Source organism: Pinus tabuliformis, chromosome 4_1 (assembly GCF_031772625.1).
Source record: "Pinus tabuliformis cultivar Carrire ecotype Pingquan chromosome 4_1, CPIR1, whole genome shotgun sequence".
In the NCBI taxonomy this organism is placed as follows: Eukaryota; Viridiplantae; Streptophyta; class Pinopsida; order Pinales; family Pinaceae; genus Pinus; species Pinus tabuliformis.
The window spans coordinates 976,293,652-976,315,940 of NC_142303.1; the positions used below are offsets into that span (position 1 = coordinate 976,293,652).

The 22,289-nt window shown below is 38.9% G+C and overlaps 2 pseudogenes; both read left to right on the forward strand.

Annotated features, from left to right (window-relative positions):
* Window positions 1-381: 381 nt before the first annotated feature.
* LOC149179389 (putative galactinol--sucrose galactosyltransferase 1) lies at window positions 382-18,001 on the forward strand (annotated as a pseudogene).
* A 189-nt stretch (window positions 18,002-18,190) lies between these two features.
* On the forward strand, window positions 18,191-21,209 carry LOC149179390 (NF-X1-type zinc finger protein NFXL1 pseudogene; annotated as a pseudogene).
* The last annotated feature ends 1,080 nt before the right edge of the window (window positions 21,210-22,289 follow it).

Consider the following 22,289-nt stretch of genomic DNA (forward strand, 5'->3'; position numbering starts at 1 on the left):
GAGGAAGGATTACCTGACACACAACTCTTTGTTGTGCACGTAGCGGATGGACATTTTGAAGATATAATCCACTTTCTTATGATTGGAACTGCTTAATAATGCAATAAAATATCATGTAGGAGACTACTGTATTAGGATATATTTTGTCTATAGTTTGGAGGTTTTCTTCAGTGTCTTGTATTCAAAAAATGTCAACTTCAATGTGCAAGACATTTACAACGCATTCTGATAGTTCAAGAAGTGCACTTTTTGGGGACTTTTTTGGTTATATTGATCACAATTATTTTCTATGGGTTATGATGGATGATTTTATATGTATTTTGCAAAGGCCTTCGTATTATGTCTTTGTTCCACTTCAAGCTCTGGTGTATGACACAGAGGATGGGCTCCTATGGGAGAGATGTCCCATTTGAGACTCAATTTTTTCTAGTTGAGGGTAGTGAAGGTTCACCTTTGAGCACTGGTGTGGGTGATGGCATTGGAGAGCCAAAAATCTATATTGTTTTCTTGTCGCTGTTGGAAGGATCTTTCATAGCAGTTTTTCAAGGAAATGAAAACAATGAACTTGAAATATGTCTGGAAAGCGGTAATAATTGCTAGGATTATGAATGGTATAAAATAAAATTCTTAATATGACTCAATTTTCAATTCCCTGGAGTAAAATACACATTTTGATTTTCTCTTGAATTTACTTCGTATTTGGCATTCCAGGAGATCCTGCTTTTGAGACAACTCAAGGAGTTTATTCAAGTTTTGCTAGTGCTAGAACGGATCCATATGAAGTGATTACTAGTGCAGTAGAGTGAGAACGTTTCCATGTTTCAACTTTCTTATTTAATTTAATCTCTTTTGGAACCTTTCAGATTTCAGTATCAATGTTATATGATTAACATCAATTATTGATAATGCAGGGTTGTTGAGAGGAATTCTAAAAGTTTCTTATTTAACTTTCTCTCTTTTGGAGCTTCTCATATTTAGGAAGCAATGTTATATGATTAACATCAATTATTGATAGCACAGGGCTATTGAGAGGCATTGCTACAGGGAAAAGTGTCTACTCAGAACTGCTTATCCCACTAAGGTGTGATAGCTGCCTTAGAAACAAACAAAGTAAAGCTACTTTTGTTTTTCCTTTATGAAGTATAGATAGAGAAGAACAAAGAAGACCAACCTCTGTCTTGCGCTAATCTCCTGGTTCGATTCCTCTCTTTCTTGATAGTCTTTCGCTACTTGTTCCCTTGCACGCCCAGCTTCACAAAGTACCTGTAAGATCACAGTAGCATAGCACTATACAAGAACATGGATCTATAATCATAAACAATCTAGGATCAGATGTAAATTGACCATACAAATGCAACAAACATAAATTACACAAGAGTATGGAGGAAAACTTGAATAGCTTTTATTGATAAACAAGAAAGAGCCAAGGGGAGTTACAACCAGTTGTTCTGACCCAGCATCATCCTCTCAGCAAGGAAGCCCCTCTTCACCTCATACAAAGCTTAGATCACCCAACAATCTGATGTTTGTCTCAAGAAACCAACAACAATTCCTTACAATATGAAAAATTCCAGCCTCTGGATCTCTGGGATGAGGGATCCATATATAGATATCTATAAAGGAGATGAGTCAGCTTGTGATTTGATTAGTTTCTTCCCTCTGATAGTTCTTGCTTCCACTTGGAGATTGATGATCTCTTACTCATCCTTGGTCGAATTTAGAGAGGCAAGTGTCACAGGAGAAGTTTCTGGAAGCTTCCATTACCTCTCCAACTCACGGAATGACACTACCATTTGTCATTTCTCGCCCATCGCACCCCATAGAAGGGCTTTTTGAAATGAAATGCACCCAAATAGTGTGTTTAGGTGAGATGCAACGTACTTTGCCTATGGAGCAGCTGAAATGATCCTATTTTGACCAATTCTGAGCAGTTTTTCATGGAGAACTTATGGGAGAAGCTATAATCAGTTGACCTTGTTCCTTTAGGGGTTAGAACAACACTTTTAGGGACTTAGGAGCCCTTGGTTTATGGAAATTTCATGCTTGGGGTTGCAGTGCCCAAAAATGTCTATAACAGTTGCCCCCTAAAGCATGAGGTCGTTAATCTTTTGATGTCGGGTGAAATGCTTTATTATGAGGATCAGAAGTTCTTTCAAGCTGGGAGGAGACCTGTAATAAGATACAATACAATACATTATCTTCAAAATATTTTCATGATCTAGCTGAGGCAGGCATTCCCATGCTCAGCTTTATAAATTCATTTTCATGTACATAGGACAGACAATCGTCTGAGTGTAGACTGATGATTCTGATATAGCCATCATCCCTTTGATTGGATGATTATCTGTGCAGTGATGATGTACATTTGATGTCTTTATTTCCCTGAATATATATCGCAGCCTGGATGGATGAAACTAGATCCGGGGTCTTCAATCTCGTTCGATCTTCACTCGAAGTACAAGTCTATCCATGTGAGAGATGTTCTGGAGTCGAACATGGAAAGACATCGCTTGATTACTAGCCAATGATGTAAGTTGTTAACAAGAGCGAGAGGAATCACCGATAATGATAATGACCCTCAAGGTACTGTAGTACAATTCACGTGGTGTGAATAAAGGACTTAGCGTTGAACACCACACAAAATCTTTCGGTCGAAGGTCATTGATGTAAACCTGTCGCCGGAAGTGAGAAACTTGCCATTGAGGCATGCAAGCTTCAAAGTACTGAATGGGGTGTTCCTAGATGAACTTCTTGGATAATTAGCTGATGTCGACAAGAATTGATCCGTCATAGGAGGGCCTTAATGAATCCCACATCAATGACACGGAACGGAGCAAATGATTTTAACGGAGGTGAAAATGATCTGGTGACATAAGGTTCAGGGTGGCGGTCATGAAAGAATGGAGTGTAAATGTATTGTAGCGGGTGAGACACAGGTGAATTCTCTGAATGACTTCTATTGAACATATCGGCGACACTGACATGATGGATTGGTAGCATTAACCCCAAATGTGGATGGTGTGATGGGACCATGGCGATGTGACCGGTGAATGAAACAACCCAACCCGACTTGGATGCGGAGTGAAAGTGTCATGTTCAAGAGCAACTTGCTACCAACAAAGTTTCTTCAAGTTTTCTTCCCAATTTTTCCCCAGTCATTGCTGACCAGTACCTCTTTATTTTTATCAAGCTTGACGAGGATAACATATGCTTGTTCTATAATTTTCCCTTCGGGCAAACCCATCGCTATGTTTTAACGAGCCTAGCGATAGTGAAACTCGTTCTCGTCTATAGACACATTTGTCGCTATTAAAATTTTACCGAGTTTAACGACAAAGATAACTCGGTCCTTTTCAATTTTAGAGAGTCTGAAAAGGAACATAAAGGAAACTCCAAAATTCCTTTTTCATCATCTAATCCCTTAAGTCCGAAAAAGTATAAAACAATACAGAAGGGATGAATTTTCGATACTTTTAACGAGCCGAACAAAACAAGCGCTCGATCTTTTTGTGTAATAATCCCTCAGGTCCAAAAAGATTAAAACTTAGAGGACGGATAGCACTTCCGGTCCCTTTAACGAGCTGGAGAGGCCAATGGCTCGGCAATCTTTTCATATTTTATGAGTCAATTGAAAAGAGCTTAAAGGAGACTCGTCTTTTGAGGAACGAGTGATAAAATGGGTAGCAGCTGATTCCAGGTAAGGTTTGGAATTTTCCAATCACGGCAGTGTTACAAGGATGGCTAGTGAGATCACTCTTCGCAACTGTTCCTCAAAAAGGGGTAAACAATCAAATGGAGGTGAATGATCGGCCAATACAGAGTGGAGGTGATGATGAGAACACGACCAAGGCTTTTAAAGGCTGAAATACTACATTCACGATGGTTATTTACCGAGAAATCGGTTCATTTTTTTTTATTGAGCTTAAACACTGGGGGGAAACATTTTCTCATGACTTATGTTTATTTTTTAACGAGCTTGAACTATGTCTTAAAACTGCTCAATTAATCCAGTCGTATAATAAGAATGTCTCATATATAAAAACGACAATTTTTAGAGTTTTGCCCCACATCCTTCCTTTATGCAAGTTAGGAAACGACCAATCCTACGAGTTTAAAGGGTTAGAGGACCTACAAATTTAAAAAATAAATAGTTTCTCTTTGCTTGCACGCCAAAAGGTTTGCATGCCCCCAGGTATAAAATAGAATTTCAAGGGTACCCCTTCTTCTTTCCGTTAAAACATTTGTTTTACCGAGAGCGGTCCACCTCTTACAGGTTACCAAAGATTGTTCTATTCATGGTGTAAACAAAACACTTCTTCGGCGATGTTTATCGAAATAAACAAAGGTGAGTGGCAATGCCTGCCAAACCACATAACTTTGACAAGAGAATCGTATTCCAGAATAACCCCCTCTTCCAATCACGGACGGGAGTACAGACTAGTAATATTTTCTCGCAGAAACCTACCCTATACCCGAAGTTTTCCTGTCGAAGCAAACCAGGGTGCATGCCCCCTGGGTTTCAGTCATGTCCCCCGAATCACTCGCGCTCATCAGGCGGATGGACTGGAGATTGATGAGACATTCCTTGTGTGAAAAGACCATTCAGGGATGGTGTATGACTATTTTCTCTGTGTGATCCAGGAAATGAAAGCTGGTCCACGAGCTTGACCACTCTTCCTTCGTGTGGAAAACACATTACTCTAAAGAGTGAGGAGACAATCGCTCCCATGCAATAAATATAGTCTCGTCCAAGGAGTAGAATATAATCCAGGGGTCCTTGAACTACCATTACGTTCATTTGAACGGTTTTACCTCTCAATGTTATGGGCACCTTGGGAAGGATCCCTAACGGTCGACTGGTTCCTTTGTCAAAGCCTGTCAGATTTCTCATCTCAGGCAAAAGTGATGGTGAACCAAGCGCTTTCCAAGTAGTCTAGGAAAGGATACTCACAGAAGCCCCTTCATCTATGATGGTACCGGCCATAACCATCCTATATATTTGAACAATGATACGGAATGGTACACTAGCCGGTAAACGAGGTCTACCTAGTTGGTTCCAATCGAAGGAGACAACTAGGTTGCTTGGAGGTGGGACCGAATAGACGGCTGGGTATGACTCTGACGAACTTCTTTCCTGCGGTAAAGGAATGGGTAAACTTCCCCCATGTTCATCGGAGTCTGTGCTTACGAAAAGAATTTGGACGGTGTCATCCTTGTTCTCTTCTGTGACTGTATCATCTGAAGATGGAACCTCTGAAGGCAAGACCGGGTCAACTACCACCTCGACCTTTTGACTTTCGTCTGGTATGGGTTCAGATGGTTTGTCTTCAATGATAGATGCTTCAGCCGACCATCTGGGCGGGTCAGCCGGTTTTTCAACTAGTGACGGACTCGACAAGAGTTTTTTATATCCAGGAGGAAGTCGTAACGGTGAAACCGGATGATCGTCCAAAACTCTTTTCACCTCGTCTAAGAAGGGACAATGGTGGACGACATGGTCGCCTTCGCACAATTTACAAGGAAATCTATATTTTCCTTTTTGTCCTGGGGCTTCACTTTCACTAGTTGACGGTGTGTTTTCAACATGATCATCAGAGGTTGACGACACCGGGTTGTGCAAACGAGGAGACCAGTTCCTTAAGATCTGATGGATGCAAGGACAATCTCTATGATAGTGGTCTCCTTTGCAAATGACACATGACAATTTAGGCCTGGTCGGTGCAGTGTGTGGATTTTCGCTAGACGACGCTCGGTTGCCCCCTTTCACTTTTGACTCCTTCTTCTTCTTCTCTTTCTTCTTCTTTTCCTTCTTCTTCTCAGGTACTTGATTTTTGGCTTTACCAACCCCATCAAGAAAAGAAGAAGGAGGAGAGGAAGAATTGGAGGAAGTAGAAGGTTGGTGGGTAACTCTGGATTCGTCTAGTTGCTGACTCGACTGTTCAGGAATTGCGGTGTTCTGAACGAAAAAGGTTGAGAAGAGCCATATGGGCAAGCCAATTGTCAGTCCTTGAAGCGACAATGTGGCCATATGGGGTGCACCAACATCTCCCCAAGAGGAGAAGGGACTAGTATTTCCTCCAAGGGAACTCCTTGGTTGGTGGACTCCATTTTCTTCAACCTGAGATCAACGTAGGAAAAGGTGATGATTATTCCGTTTAAAATAAATTTTAGACACTTTGACACAACTTGTTTTTTCAATTTTTAAGAGTCGAGAAAAAACAAAATATGACTCTAGTCGCCTTCGATTTTTAATGAGCCTGAAGTGACAAGTGCTCAGATGGACCTTTTCCGTTAAAGAGTCTGAAAAGGAACGAAAGGGACTGCTCTGGAAATCTAGGTAGAGGGATTACCAAACTGTTGTGGTCACCAACAACCCCCCTCTTTGTTTGGTATTAACAATAACACCAAGCAAATGGTGACCCTTAACAAATAAATCCAAAAAACATTTTATCAAAATTTTTGTATTTTAACTCCCTAAAGCTGTATCGCATCGCGAAGAGAGAGTGAAGCGTTTTCCTATGCGCATAAATAAGCTGCGAAGAAGCGACGCGAAATTCATCGCATCACATATATTGAGAAGCGCTCTTAAAATGAAAAATTAAGGAATCGCCGACGACCGATATGCGACGTCGCATATCGCAACATCGCATAAGCAGCACACAGTGATTGGATGATTAAGCGCGATTTGCAATTCGCGATCTGCGATCTCGCAATCTGCGATCTTGTGATCTGCAATTTGCAATCTGCGATGAATGCGACCATCAATTCCTACGATGACACATCTTAACATCGCAATCCTCGATACTGCGATGCGAATCGCAGAAATCACTCATCGCAAAATTCCCTCGACATAGTGTTCAAGGAAAGCTGTCTGTAGACCAAAATTGGGCGCGCGCCTTAAGAGAAATTAATGATTGTACGCCAAAGTATCCAAGAAGGATTGTGTTGTGTTTTTCGAAGAGTCAAGTCATTACGAGTGTCATGATTATGCATTCATTAGAACTTAAAGCTTTCATGTCAATATTTTCGTCATTACTCTTTTCCTTTGCGTAAAATGTAAGGAAGCAACTAATATAAATCAATGTGCAGGAAACATCTAAGGAACAGGGGAAAGCGTCAATACTTGGAGAACAGAGAAGAGATGCCTTCACAAACGGATGCCGCATGCAGCAGGACCGCGGATTCCAGAGTATCACTCAACAGATACTGATGGAAATAGACTATCCAAGACTTAGAGTCAAAGGCGCACAAAAGCAGCATGTTTACAAAAGATCCTAAAGCTCAAACTGGGTAAAGCAAAAAGAAAAACGCTAAAGAGGGAAGACGCTCCAGAAAAGCCTGGAACAAAGAACGGAAGCAATTTTCAATACGGAAAATTGTTCAGAGAGCAAAGTCCCTAACTTATTCAGTCATTCGCACGGCCGGAAACCGAAATAGCAACAACACAATCAGTTTGAAAGAAATTTGGGTTATACCAAGTATACACACAGCGAATACACCAAGCCAGAGGAAGATTTTCAAAAATATCTTCTAGTTTGTCAGAAAGCGGTGCCAGCTCTTGTCATTTCTATTTTCATCGCTCAAACGAAAGGAGAAGACAACCAACCGACTCTTCCTAGGTGAACGTTGCATTGCTTACAGCACTAAGGAGCAAATACAGAAACGGTTAGAAATTAGATTCAATTTTTAGAAATAAATTTGCTTTAGTAGAAGGGCGGTCATTTGAAGCCGTGTCCTAAATTTATGTAATTAAGATTAATTAGTTAGTAGTATTTAAACCCTTCTCAGGCATTTGGAGAAGGGTCCGGAAATTTGTCAAAAAACTTGTCCTCAGAACATGCACTTTTGCACCCTCGGAGGGGGTTTTTGATGAATGGATGGATCGAGATTTATCTTTTTGCATTTAATGTCTTCTACTAATGTTGCACTTTTGTAGTCTTAGTAGATGTTAGAACAAGTAGAGATAAATCATTATTGCTTGAAGCTTATGAGTGAAACCAGTCATAAATGGTACTTTTATCTCTTGACTAATTTCTGCTTATATTCTTAAAGTGATATGCAGTTTTCAGTTGTTTATATGTTAATGCATGAATGTGTGGGTTACCATTTGGCACTTCTGTACGGTGGAGTCATTTATTTGTGCTTGATATATGAATAACTTATTATGCGGTATGCTGTTCACAACTGTTTTCCTTAACTTTTTATGCAAAGTGGTTTATCTTAATTGATTTCTATTCTTATGATAGCTGAATGATCTTTATTACCAGTTATTGTTCGGAATCTTTTTAGATCGCATAATAGAAGAAATACACCCCGGGTTAGCGTAGATTAGATGTGTTGTTTCTTATTAGATTACAATAGCATAGATTTAGTTTAGAAGTTTGAATTAAATTAGCTTAGAATACCCCTAGATCAGCATCATCCAACTCTACACACACACACACCCCTTAGATTGGGAAACTGGTCCCATTATCCCCAGTCGGACCTGCTATACCAAACGGATAAGGAGCTGCCAACCAAGGTCCGGACCGGGTGGGTATCCCCCTTGTTGTCGACCCGATTTTCGGGGCTTCAACACAAACCAATCGCAAAACTGCAGAATACTTTTTACGGTACGACAGTCAATCTTCCTGAATGCTGTGTTCAGTGCATTGCGATCGATAGGGCGGCAGACACAGCTTCCTATGGATAAAGGATTAAGCCTATTGGGGTCTCCCAAAATATACTCGACAGTGCGTGGGAGCACAAGTCCGTACTGGCACTTATCGTCTCAAAGTGGAGGAATCACCCAACCATCAGTGAGAAAAATAGTTACCAGGCTTTACGACGCTGGAATACGTCTCTAGCCTAGACTTCTAAATGTTGTGCGTTAGGTTCCAAAGCGTTGTTAGATTCATTGAATTTATTTTATAGTTGATCTTGTTTATGAAGTTTGCCTTTCAGGTTCACCACGAGATGTAGTATAATTCCTAAAATGCAATCTAAGATGATAAACAATCTTTTTATCTTCTTTGTGCAATGAAAATCCTAGCTACTAAGGAAAGAAAGACAGAATCCTTTCACAAAGAGCAAAGTGCACACTCTAAATGCACTTTCCTAAATCAAACCAATCAGACTGTCTAAATGAAAATGCACATGCATGTATATGTTTTCGACTTTCTTAGTATGTAAATGATAAAAAAAAGTTGATGCACAAATCTAAATTACTTTTCAAGTGACAGTTATCAACAAGTTTCTTTTCGAAATCGAAAATGGAGATAATCACAACACCTTAGATTTGGAAATGAATACTTGTTTTCGACACTAGGAAAATTACAAATTCAGACGAAAAACAATAGTAACAGGATAATCGACTATCTACAACAATCAAACTCTTTCCTATGATTGAAAACGAGACTTGTGACACTTTCAAATCAAAGGACGACAGTGCGATTATGTTACTTTTTGCAAAGGAGAACTGAAAATGACTCAACAAACACACAAAAACATTTACAGTTCTTTTGTACAAAGGAGGCGGAATAACAACAAGGAAAAGGGGTTTCAAACAGAGATATACTAATCACAGGCAGCAAAATTCATGAATAGAACTGGAAAGAATGAATCACAGAAACCAAAACTACACAATGCCTAGTCTGATCAGCGCACCTGTAACATAGGGACTTTGAAATGCAGCGCAACTACTACACTCAGGAAGTGCACTGAATTTCAGATTCTCAGAACAGTACCTGCGCGGGGCCAGAGACAAGACTTTGCTTGGGTTCTGGGTCACAGTTTGCAGTTCAGTTCATGGGTTTTGGCCGAGCAAATGGTAATCAGTAATGCAACAATCAGGGGTAGATCTAAGGAGGATCTAAGAGCTACCACAAGGGGCAATCAGAGAGTTTGTGAATCAGTTGTTTAAATCATAAACAGATCCCGGAGATTGACTGAAGCGACATTTATCTACTTTGCATTTGCATAGAAAATGTAGTTCGAAAGCTACCTGGCACGACTTCAAACTCCATCTGTAAGTTTATGAAATAGACAACAAGGAAGATAAAAAAACAAACTAATTCTTCCCCAGCGGAGTCGCCCTTTTGTTACAGGGAAAAGTGTCTACTCAGAACTACTTATCCCACTAAGGTGTGATAGCTGCCTTAGAAACAAACAAAGTAAAGCTACTTTCGTTTTTCCTTTATGAAGTATAGATAGAGAAGAACAAAGAAGACCAACCTCTGTCTTGTGCTAATCTCCTGGTTTGATTCCTCTCTTTCTTGATAGTCTTTCACTACTTGTTCCCTTGCACGCCTAGCTTCACAAAGTACCTGTAAGATCACAGTAGCATAGCACTATACGAGAACATGGATCTATAATCATAAACAATCTAGGATCAGATGTAAATTGACCATACAAATGCAGCAAACATAAATTACACAAGAGTATGGAGGAAAACTTGAATAGCTTTTATTGATAAACAAGAAAGAGCCAAGGGGAGTTACAACCAGTTGTTTTGACCCAGCATCATCCTCTCGGCAAGGAAGCCCCTCTTCACCTCATACAAAGCTTAGATCACCCAACAATCTTATGTTTGTCTCAAGAAACCAACAACAATTCCTTACAATATGCAAAATTCCAGCCTCTGGATCTCTGGGATGAGGGATCCATATATAGATATCTGTAAGGGAGATGAGTCAGCTTGTGATTTGATTAGTGTCTTCCCTCTGATAGTTCTTGCTTCCACTTGGAGATTGATGATCTCTTACTCATCCTTGGTCGAATTCAGAGAGGCAAGTGTCACAGGAGAAGTTTCTGGAAGCTTCCATTACCTCTCCAACTCACGGAATGACATTACCATTTGTCATTTCTCGCCCATCGCACCCCATAGAAGGGATTTTTGAAATGCAACGCACCCACATAGTGTGTTTAGGTGAGATGCAACGTACTTTGCCTATGGAGCAGCTGAAATGATCCTGTTTTGACCAATTCTGAGCAGTTTTTCATGGAGAACTTCTGGAAGAAGCTGTAATCAGTTGACCTTGTTCCTTTAGGGGTTAGAACAACACTTTTAGGGACTTAGGAGCCCTTGGTTTATGGACATTTCATGCTTGGGGTTGCAGTGCCCAAAAATGTCTATAACAGGCACTCTTAAACCTTTTCCCATTGTGAAAGAAAGACGGTAATTTCTCATGGAATTGAAGCTTGGTTCTTTCCAATGGTCTTTGAATTTGTTCCGTGTGCTAAAATGTTTAGCTCGCCTTGACTTTTAATTAAAAATGACACATATCCATGTATTGTTTTACTAAGTCATTATAAGTTTTAATTTATATTGTCCTCTAATTTCAAAGGATTTACTAGTAGATCAATCAACTCATAAATAGCAAGAGAGTTTTGGAAAGTTCCCCTAAAGGACAAGGAATCTAAGACCTCATGGAGCCATTTTTGGTTAGAACCACAGATCTGGAAACATGTTTGTGTCTCTCTCTTCTCTAGATGAGACCTCGGTGCAAGAAGTTAAGAAATTAGTCCCCCATTAAACTGTTGGAGGTGTTTCTACTCAAACTAGTAGGGGTCCTCGAAGGGAATCCTAAAGGGACAATTGTTAGGTCAAGGGAAACAATGGAGCAATAGTACACTATCACCTCAACTAAATCTCCCTACTCTTTACCGACTTTCACCAATGGGAGGAGACTTGGTATGATAAGGATCACAAAGTTGAATAGATCAAATATAGGATGAAGGGTGATCCTAGAAGCCTATTCACTATAAGAGAGGCTCAAGATTATGGCTTGCTTGTCTTGGAAGACAATATGGAAAGATCTCTAGGAAGGGCTTGAGGAGAATTTCAAGGGTTAGGTTTTGAGTATGTGTCTTATAAAAGATATCCCTAAGCCATAGAATTCTCGTGGAAACTTGGGTTTCAGATGATCTTTGAAGAATTCACCTTGATAGTGCATGGGCCCACACGGGACCAAGTGGACCCGAGGTTAGGTCAAGAGGATAATATTTAGCATACTATGATATAATTGACCTAATTATGGAGGGGAAACTGATCAAGGAATTAATTTTCAATGAAAGGAAATGCAAGGATCCCAATGAGGTTTCTAGCCTAATGGAAACCAAGGGAAATAATTGGTCTTCGAGCTAGGGCTTGCGATATTTCAATATCTCATTGTCGAAATATCATGAAATTTGGAGGGCTTCTTGATGACACACTAATGCAGCTGTGGACCAAAAATAGAAGTATTTGGATGGATAGATTGTGAGATAATTTATGCCCTAGGTGACCTATGTAGGATAGGCCTAGAAAAAGAGGGGAAGGTGAAATAAATAAGCTTTAAAGTAATCACCAAAGGAGGACCAATTATTTTTCCTTTGGGAGAGATGGAGTCATGGAAGGTTTAGATTTTGGATTGATTTCCACTTGTCAAGGAGGCCTAAAATACAACTTCATTGGGCATTAGGGCTTAATGGAAGTAGCTTCATGGTCATTTATACTTCGTGGGAGGTGGGAAAATGTGATCTCCATTTGAGGTAAAAGGAAACCCTAGGAGAAGGATAATAGGTCAATATAGAAGTGTGTGGATTTCCATCTAAGTACACAATGGTGGAATGGAATATTACTCTGAAGAACTCCTTATCACAATCATTATTTACAATATTATGATTTGTAGATGCCACAAGGTTGTGATGAGAGGGGAACGAAGGGTGAGGGAAAGGAGTGAAACAAATAGGTTTCTCAAGGTGATGGTTATGTTAGAGAGGGGAGCTCATGGAGTGATCAAAACCTTGAGGATGTGTCCAAGGAGGTAAAGTATAATCAATGATGGGCTCTTCCTCAACACTATATTCCGAAGGAGGAAAGGGCTCACTATCACTTGAGATCATATGAAAAGGGGTGAGGGAATCACTTGATTAAGACTCAAGATGATGAAAAATAGAAAAGGGCATAGAAAATTTTAGGAGCGAATCTTAGCCCAAAGGCGAAATTTAAGGGGTTTTATATTTTGGAGGGGCGAAATTTTTATATTATACCCATTTTCTATAGTTAGCCGAAAATTTATTTAAAAAATAAATATTTATTACATTTTAGCCCAAAAAATAAAAGGCAATAAACAATGCAAAGCCTGATTCGCCTGATTTGGGAGGTTGCATTTGCTTGCAAACACCCGATTTCTTGGGTTGAAGGTTGGATCTAGTTGTGATCGCCCCTGATTTCCTAGTTTTCAAATCGAAAATTGAGGGCAGAGTTGAATTTGACAATTTCATGGGTTGAAGGTTGGATATTGTTGTAATCACCCCCAATTTCCTGGTTTGCAAATTGAAAATTGAGGGCATAGTTGAATTTGGGGGATTCTCCTATATAAGTTATACAATTTCCATTCGTGCAGGTCGAAAAATGGAATGCAACTGCCACAGTGCCTTCAGACTTATGATGGATGTTGCTTGCACTATGGGCTTCATTACATAGTGGTATTGATCATCCTTTTGATATTATCATAGAATGACAAAGCATAAATGGCAATGGCACTGCAGGTGGGGTAGGCTTCCTTACATTCCCATCCACTGATTTGTGCATAACACGACCCTTAAAAGAGTATCCTAAGGGTAAAGCCCTAAGTTTACATGCGTTATTGTACATTGCAACTATAGGATTGAAGATGGAAATACCCGAACCTATAAAAACAATAGTGGTGCTCGTCCAGGAGAATCGATCCTTCGACCACATGGTGGGCTGGATGAAGGAGCTAAATCCAGAGATAAACGGTGTAACAGGGGAGGCATGAAACCAGTCTCAGTAGACATTGACTTCTCGTGAACTTTGTGTTAATGCCACACAGTGGTGTGCCTTCCCTTCACAGATGGGGTGCTGGAGTTTGGTGTTACAGAGCTTGTAACTATTGAGACTATACAGAACTCCAAGTTTGAGCCACTAGTTTTAAGGCCTTCCTGGGCATTCTGGAAGCTGTTGCGGTGGAGAGGGCATTCTAATGGAAGATCTTCTTGGATATTGGTGTGACTGTGTGGGATTTTGATGGTGGTGGAGTAGCGTTTTTTCTCAAAGGTAAGTAGATCCGGTTTGCACTATTTTGGTAATGCTACATGGATATTTGGTTGGGTTTGAGGAGTATTATATATCTGTTTGGTAGTTTTTTTTTTTTTTTTTTTTTTTTTGCGCTGCTCGCAATGTAGTCCTTAGATACTTCCCATTTTTTATTTGTTCCCTTACCATAGTTTTGGGTTACTGTGGCATATCGGGGTATGGGGTAACTTTCTCCACCTATAGTGACTTCTAATATGCCCGACACATTTCTGGCTTTTGTTCTTTCCCACGTACTATCTGAGATTTCCCAGATTCTGATGATATTCCTTATTGCAACCTACATCATTTTCTGCATCTTTAGAACACACATTCCACCTGGTCACAGGCAGCTAGATGCCTATTTGGACTGACCTCATCTCCCTGGCATGCCCTCACTTATCTCAGAAATGAAATTGTTCCTTGCAATGAAATTGTTCATGGAAAATTGTTGTTTCTGAAGATTAGGGGTTTGAAATCAAGCTTAATTTGAAGGTTGTTTGTTATGTTAACTTTTTTGATGTGGCTTTCTCTGGGGTAATGATCTGATACATTTTACTAGTCTTTCTGTTACAACAAAATGTATTTTGGTTCTGTACATCTTAAGCAACAGAATGCTGCATTTTCTTTTGTGTTTTACACCTTTTTGGGGGAACATGATCTTGTATTCAGAACCATAGCTGCATTTGCTTTTGTGTTTTACAACTTTTTGGGGGAACATGATCTTGTATTCAGAAGCATAGCTGCATTTTCTTTTGTGTTTTACACCTTTGTTTTGGGAGAATTTGATCTTGTATTTAGAAGCCTACCTCAATTTTCTTTTGTGTTTTACACTTTTTTTTTTTGGGAACTTGATCTTGTATTCAGAAGCCTAATTTGAAGGTCATTTTGACTGTTATTTTTTTCAATAGTCTGATAGTTTACATGATCTACTTATGTAAAACCCAAAGTAGTAGAATGCTAGGTATTGGAATCTATCGTTTTATGTTTTTTTAGTTGCAACATGATTTGGTCAAGAATGAGTTTCATTAATATCTGAAGAAACTACATGTTCATGTATGATAATAAACACCAGAATGATATTTGGATCTCTTGTTTTTTGGTTTTGAACTTTTGATATGTTTTTTTGAAGGACATACTGAAGATTACATGCTTAATAATGCAATAAAATATCATGTAGGAGACTACTGTATTAGGATATATTTTGTCTTCAATTTGGATGTTTTCTTCAGTGTCTTGTATTTAGAAAATGTCAACTTCAATGTGCAAGACATTTACAATGCATTCTGATAGTGCAAGAAGTGCACTTTTTGGGGACTTTTTTGGTTATCCTGATCACAATTCTTTTCTATGGGTTATGATGGATGATTTTATATGTATTTTTGCAAAGGCCTTCGTTTTATGTCTTTGTTCCACTTCAAGCTCTGGTGTATGACACAAAGGATGGGCTCCTATGGGAGAGATGTTTGATTTGAGACTCAATTTTTTCTAGTTGAGGGTAGTGAAGGTTCACCTTTGAGCACTGGTGTGGGCGATGGCATTGGAGAGCCAAAAATCTATATTGTTTTCTTGCCACTGTTGGAAGGATATTTCAAAGCAGTTTTGCAAGGAAATGAAAACAATGAGCTTGAAATATGTCTGGAAAGCGGTAAGAATTGCAAGGATTATGAATGGTATAAAATAAAATTCTTAATATGACCCAATTTTCAATTCCCTGGAGTAAAATACACATTCTAATTTTCTCTTGAATTTATTTCGTATTTGGCATTCCAGGAGATCCTGCTGTTGAGACAACTCAAGGAGTTTATTCAATTTTTGTTGGTGTTGGAACGGATCCATATGAAGTGATTACTAGTGCAATAGAGTGAGAATGTTTCCATGTTTCAACTTTCTTATTTAATTTCATCTCTTTTGGAACTTTTCAGATTTTAGTATCAATTTTTTATGATTAGCATCAATTATTGATAACGCAGGGTTGTTGAGAGGCATTCTAAAACTTTCTTATTTAACTTTCTCTCTTTTGGAACTTCTCATATTTAAGAATCAATGTTATATGATTAACATCAATTATTGATAGCGCAGGGCTGTTGAGAGGCACTCTTAAACCTTTTCCCATCGTGAAAGAAAGACGGTAATTTCTCATGGAATTGAAGCTTGGTTCTTTCCAATGGTGTCTGAATTTGTTCTGTGTGCTAAAACGTTTAGCTCGCCTTGACTTTTAATTGAGAATGACACATATCCATGTATTGTTTTACTAAGTCATTATAAGTTCTCGTTGGTTCTCTGTAGTCTTATGATTTGAATATTTCTCTTGCAGTTACCTGATATACTCAATTGGTTTGGGTGGTGTACATGGGACACATTTTCCACAGATGTCACAGCTGAGGGTGTAAAACAAGGTTTAGAAAGTTATATTATTTTTCCCGCCCCCCTTTTATGTTCTGTAATCGTATATCAACTCTTGTCGAGATGTAGTTACACTGTGACCTTATCCTAAGGGTCCAATTCCAAATGTTTGTGATTTTTTTGTATTTCTTTAACAATCTAGAGAAAGGGGGCACCCCTCCAAAGTTTCTACTTCTTGATGATGGCTGGAAATCTGTTGAAATGGACTCTAATGCAAAGCCTCCTCCAGTTGGAAATACAACAAAGTAGGCTTGACCTTCTTTTTTCTTCAAATATGACATTTGAAGACAATAATTCATCTCTCTTTGAAATCTGAAGATAATTTCCTTTTGATCCTGAATCTTCTTGCAATATGAAGATAATTTCCTTTTTATTCTCAAAGTTCTTATAATCTGAAGATAATTTCATTTTGATGCTCAATTTTCTAGTGGAACTCTAAACATTCTATGGGCTCATAATTCAATTTTGCAAATCAGCTGACACATGTAAAAGAGAATTATAAGTTTCTAAAAGATGGAAAGACTGGTCAAAGACAAGAGGATCCTACTTTGGGCCTTAGATACATTGTTATAGAAGCAAAGAAGACCCACAATTTAAGGTAAGCTACCTTAGCTTTCCATTAGGAATTACTCAATTATACTCCTTATTTATGTATATGCTCCAAACCCTTCATTCTAGCACTTGCCTCATGAATTCATAAGCTACATTCTTTGTTTAGTGACTAGTCGATATATTTAAACTATAATTTGTATATGTAGACTACTTTGTTCTTAATTTATCTTAAATTTGTATTATTCCAGGTAAATTTATTTTTGGCATGCTATCACTGGTTACTGGGGAGGAGTGAAGCCTGATGTTTCTGGAATGGAGCATTATAATTCAAAATTGTCGTTCCCTATTTAGCCTCATGGGATTCTTCTTCACCAACCAGATGAGGCATTAGAATGCATAAAATTAAATGGATTGGGCTTAGTCCATCCCAAAATTGTGTTTCAATTTTATGACAATGTCCACTTGTATCTAGCAAGTGTTGGCATTAATGGTGTCAAAGTGGACGTCCAGAATATTATCAAGACATTAGGTGTAGGCCATGGTGGTCGTGTTAAATTGGACAGCCAGTATCAGCAAGAAATGGAGGCTTCTATTGCTCGAAATTTCCCTGATAATGGGATAATTTCTTGTATGAGTCATAATCTTGATGGTCTTTATAGGTCAGTGCCATAGAATTGTGTATGCTTTCTTGTAGTAAACAAACAATCTGACCAATCTTTTCTCTCCCTTGACCATAACAGTAACAAATTTGTATTTAATTGTTTATACAGTTCCAAACAGACTATTGTTATAAGAGCCTCTGATGATTTCTGGCCAAGGGATCCTACATCACATACCATTCATATTGCTTTTGTAGCCTACAACAACATTTTCTTGCAAAATTTTATGCAGCCTGATTGGGATATGTTCCATGCAATGCCCCTTATAATATATCTAATGTATGTACTTCCAAGTTTATTTTCCGAGCTTCAAGTCTATGAGCAGTAGCTGATTATTATATATTTAGGCCGATAGGCCTTTCTTTTAAATCAGTTAACCTCACAATTTTGTCTACCATTTTTACTGACTTGTGACACCTATCTAATAACTCTATCTTTATTCTCGTGATATCTATCATTACACCTATGATTTCCACCAACTCCATTTTCGAAACTCCACACTCTACGAGTGATTTCCATGGTCGCAAATTCATTGGGTATAGCCACAAAGAAGCTATTATTTGCTACACTTGTTGTCTTCGATGGACTCTGCAATCAAACCTTTGTACATAATGCAAACCAGGGCATTCTTGGGAAAGAGAATGTTGAGAGTATCGGCGATTGTGATAATGACAGGCAAAATGGGGTATCCATCCATGGACAAAATTATACAAATGAGGACCCTATGAACCCCTCCATTGACAAAAATCAACTCACACAATCTACAGGTCAGCAGAGATGAGAAATGAAGGGTTTCAGGAATAGGAAGATGGTGAAAAACAACCAAGATTGGAGGAAGAATCTTCTTCATCCTCCTTTGAGCTACGAGTCTATCGACAAAGTAGGATAGTAGGGAGAAGACAAATTTGGATAGATCCAGTGTACCAAAGCTAGTGTAGAAAATTGAAGAGAAGCTTAATAAAGGATATATTAAAGGTTGACTGCATGATATGATATGAAATAGTTGGACGATCAGTGACAATTTGGTCTTGTGGTAGTTGTTATGCCATTTTTCACCTGCATTGTGTAAGGAAATGGGCAAGAGCTCCATCCTCTGTAGATTTGTCTACTAGGTAGAGTCAGGGTTCCAACTGGAGATGCCCTGGTTATCAGTTTGTGCAGCTTTCACTCCCAGATCATCTTCATTACTATTGTTTTTTTTGGAAGGTGCAAGAGCCAGAAGTAGAATATTATCTCACTCCACATTCATGTGGAGGACCATGTGGGAAGCCACTTGAAAAGGAAAAGAAAACTCCCAGTTTCTCACATAAATGTACTCTACAATGTCATCCAGGGACTTTCCCACCTTGCTCAGTAATGGCTCCCCCTAACGTTTCCCGTGTGGTAAAACAACAATTACAAGGAGATGTTTTGATCATAAATCAATTGAATCATGTGGACAATGCTGCAAAAAGCCTCTCAAATGTGGACACCATTATTGTGACAATGTCTGCCATGAAGGCCCATGTGATCCTTGCAAGGTTCTAATAAAAGCTTCATGCTTTTGTGGGGAAAGGAGGAGATGATACTTTGTGGCGATATGGAGATCCAAGGGGAAATAGACTGGAAAATTGGTGTATTTGCATGTAAGAACCCGTGCATGAAAATCCTTTCCTCTCAGAATCATAAGTGCAACAAGATATGTCATCCTGGAGAATGTGGAGAGTGTGAACTATCACCTAGGAAGGTCAAATCTTGCCCCTGTGGTAAAACTCAGCTGCAAAATCAGAGGAAGAGTTGTATGGATAGCGTACCAACCTGCTCAGAGGTATGTGAGAAGCTTCTTCCATGTGGAAAACATTTGTGTATAAATGTCCTCCTTGTTTGGTTTCTATTAATAAAAAATGTTGATGTGGATCATCATCTAAGACGGTCCCTTGTTGGAAGACCATGGTATCCGTCGAGGAGAATGATGAATTCACATGTGAAGAGCATTGTGAACAAAAGAAAAATTGTGGTAGACATAGATGCAATGAAAGAGGCTTCCCTCTTGGAAATCAAGGGGGTTCAATTAATCATTTAGGTGATTGGGATCCACATTTATGTCAAATTCCCTATGGGAAAAAGTTGCAATGTGGGTAGCATTTTTGCCAAGAACTTTTCCATAGTGGCCACTATCCACCCTGCCTTGAAACTATTTTTACTGATATTTCTTATGCATGTGGGAAGACCTCAATTTCTCCTCCAGTCCCTTGTGGAACACCCATTCCTTCATGCTCATATCCCTGCTCCATTCCTTAGACATGTGGTCATCCTACAACTCATGATTTCCATATCAGGGATTTCCCTCCTTGTACTATTCTTGTTGCAAAAGAATGTGTAGGGGATCATGTAGCTCTAAAAAATGTGCCATGTGTTTCTCAGGACATTAGATGCAACAAGCTACGTGGGAAACCACGACAATGTGGAATGCATGTGTGTACTTGTACATGCCATCTACCTCCATGTGACTCAGTTTCCAAGGAAAATTCATCATCAGTAAGTAGAATCTCATGTGGGAACCTTTTGGAGCTCCTCGGAGAGATTGTAGACATACTTGTATTGCTTCATGTCACACACCTCTTCCATGCCCTCATACTAGATGTGAATTGCTAGTGACTATTACTTGTTCATGTGGTCGATTGACTGAAAAGGTCCCATGTGATGCTGGAGGCAATAATACGAGAGCTGATCCTGTCTTTAAAGCCTTTATTCTTCACAATTTCCTGCTCCTCTTCAGCCAGTGCAGTGAAAATCAAATAGAGTGCCTCTGGGCCAGAGAAAGCTTGCATGTGATGAAGAATGTCTAAATTTGGAGAAGAAGATTTTGGAAGATGCTTTTGGCATTTGCACAATAGTTGATCTGCTAGGGGTGAATGAACAAATTTCAGAACTTCTGGCTGAGTTGATCAAGAGAGAACCACAATGGGTTTTAGCTGTTGAGGAAAGGTTTAGATACTTGGTTTTGGGGAAAACAAAAGCCCGCTCAAGCAGCATTCGTGTGCATGTTTTTGGTCCTATGCTAAAGGAAAAAAGGGATATGTTGAGACATCTTGCAGAAATATGGAACCTCTCCATATATTCAGCTGGATGGGAACCAAAATGTTTTCTGGTCATACAGACTACACATAAGTCAAGATCCCCATACGTAGCATAATGCCCAAAGGGTCACTTCCTACCATAGGGTCGGTGCAAGCTCCACATTTCAATTCAGTTGTAGATATGGATCCCAGGCTCATCCTTGCGTTGTTTGATTTACCAAGAGAACAGAAGTGAGTTCCCTGATTTTGAGATTTGGAGGTGAGTGTGAACTTGTATGGCTAAATGACAAGAATGCATTAGCCATATTTACAGATCATGTGAGGGTTGCAACTGCTCTTAGACGTGTGGATCATGCTTCTGTATATCGAGGTGCTATTGTAGTCCCTCATAATGGTGGATTAACCAACCACAATGCCTGGGCAACAAAAGATGGGACATCAGAAAAGGCTAATGCATGGAAAAAAAATAAAAAATGAGCAATAAAGTGTGTGGATGGAGGATTCATGGGGGAGGATTGGTCAAGTGTTGAAGTATTGAGGCCAGTATGGAAATTCCAGAGAAATCCTATTTTAACAAGAATAAATCCATATGGAGCTCTTGAGAAATATAATGTAGGAGAGACTTGGTCAACTAATGTAGCCCAACCATCTTCCAAGCCTCTAACATCTATGGGTTCCACTGAAGTTTCATCCTCTCAAGAGAATCAAAATAAGTACTCTTCCAGTGAAGTGGATGATTGGGAGAAAGCTTTTGATTAGGCTATTTGGTTTACCGTTTTTCTTTGGTTATATAGCTTGCGAGGAGACGCAAAATTTTTTGTCTCCCTTTGGTTCTGGTACAAGATCTATAGTTCAAATGTTTCAAGCCTAGCTAGCAAGTTTTAGAATTTTAAATTAAGATGTAGTAATGGGATACATTCTTACTCACCATTCTTTTGAGATGGGTCAACAATTTCGGAAGCAGAACACAGTTTGGTCCATTGAGTCTTCTTTTCTTGGTTTACATCGATTTCACAATAATTGTGGAAAGTACACTTGTACACATGGATTCCTATTATGATAAATGTATTGGTTTTTCAGAGTTGATTCCCTTGATTTAAATTATGGATACAAATATTTTTTCATGCTTAACTGCAATATATTATGCTTTCTCAAGTAAAATAAACCTTTATTTTGTGATAAAATTTACTGTCAATAAGATACACTAATAGTTTTACCATTTTAGTATTGAATTTATTAAAATTCAAGTTAATAGGGTAACCATTTCCAGTATTAGTCCTAAAGTTTAACATTACAATTATGTTTTTGGTTATATACTAGGAACTTTCAAACAGGCTTCAAAGCCATGGATGTGCTTGAATTTTGACATGATTTTTCATCTAGCCTTGGGAAGGAACTCTAATCTCCAACTGTTTCCTACTATAATTTGTGATATTGTTGATGTCCATGTATTAATGGTAAAGATTCTAGGAAAATAATGTTGTTACAGGACTGCACAAGGAACATTGGGAAACTAAGTCTAATATCAAGTTGCCTCCAGAAGCTCTTGAACCTTGA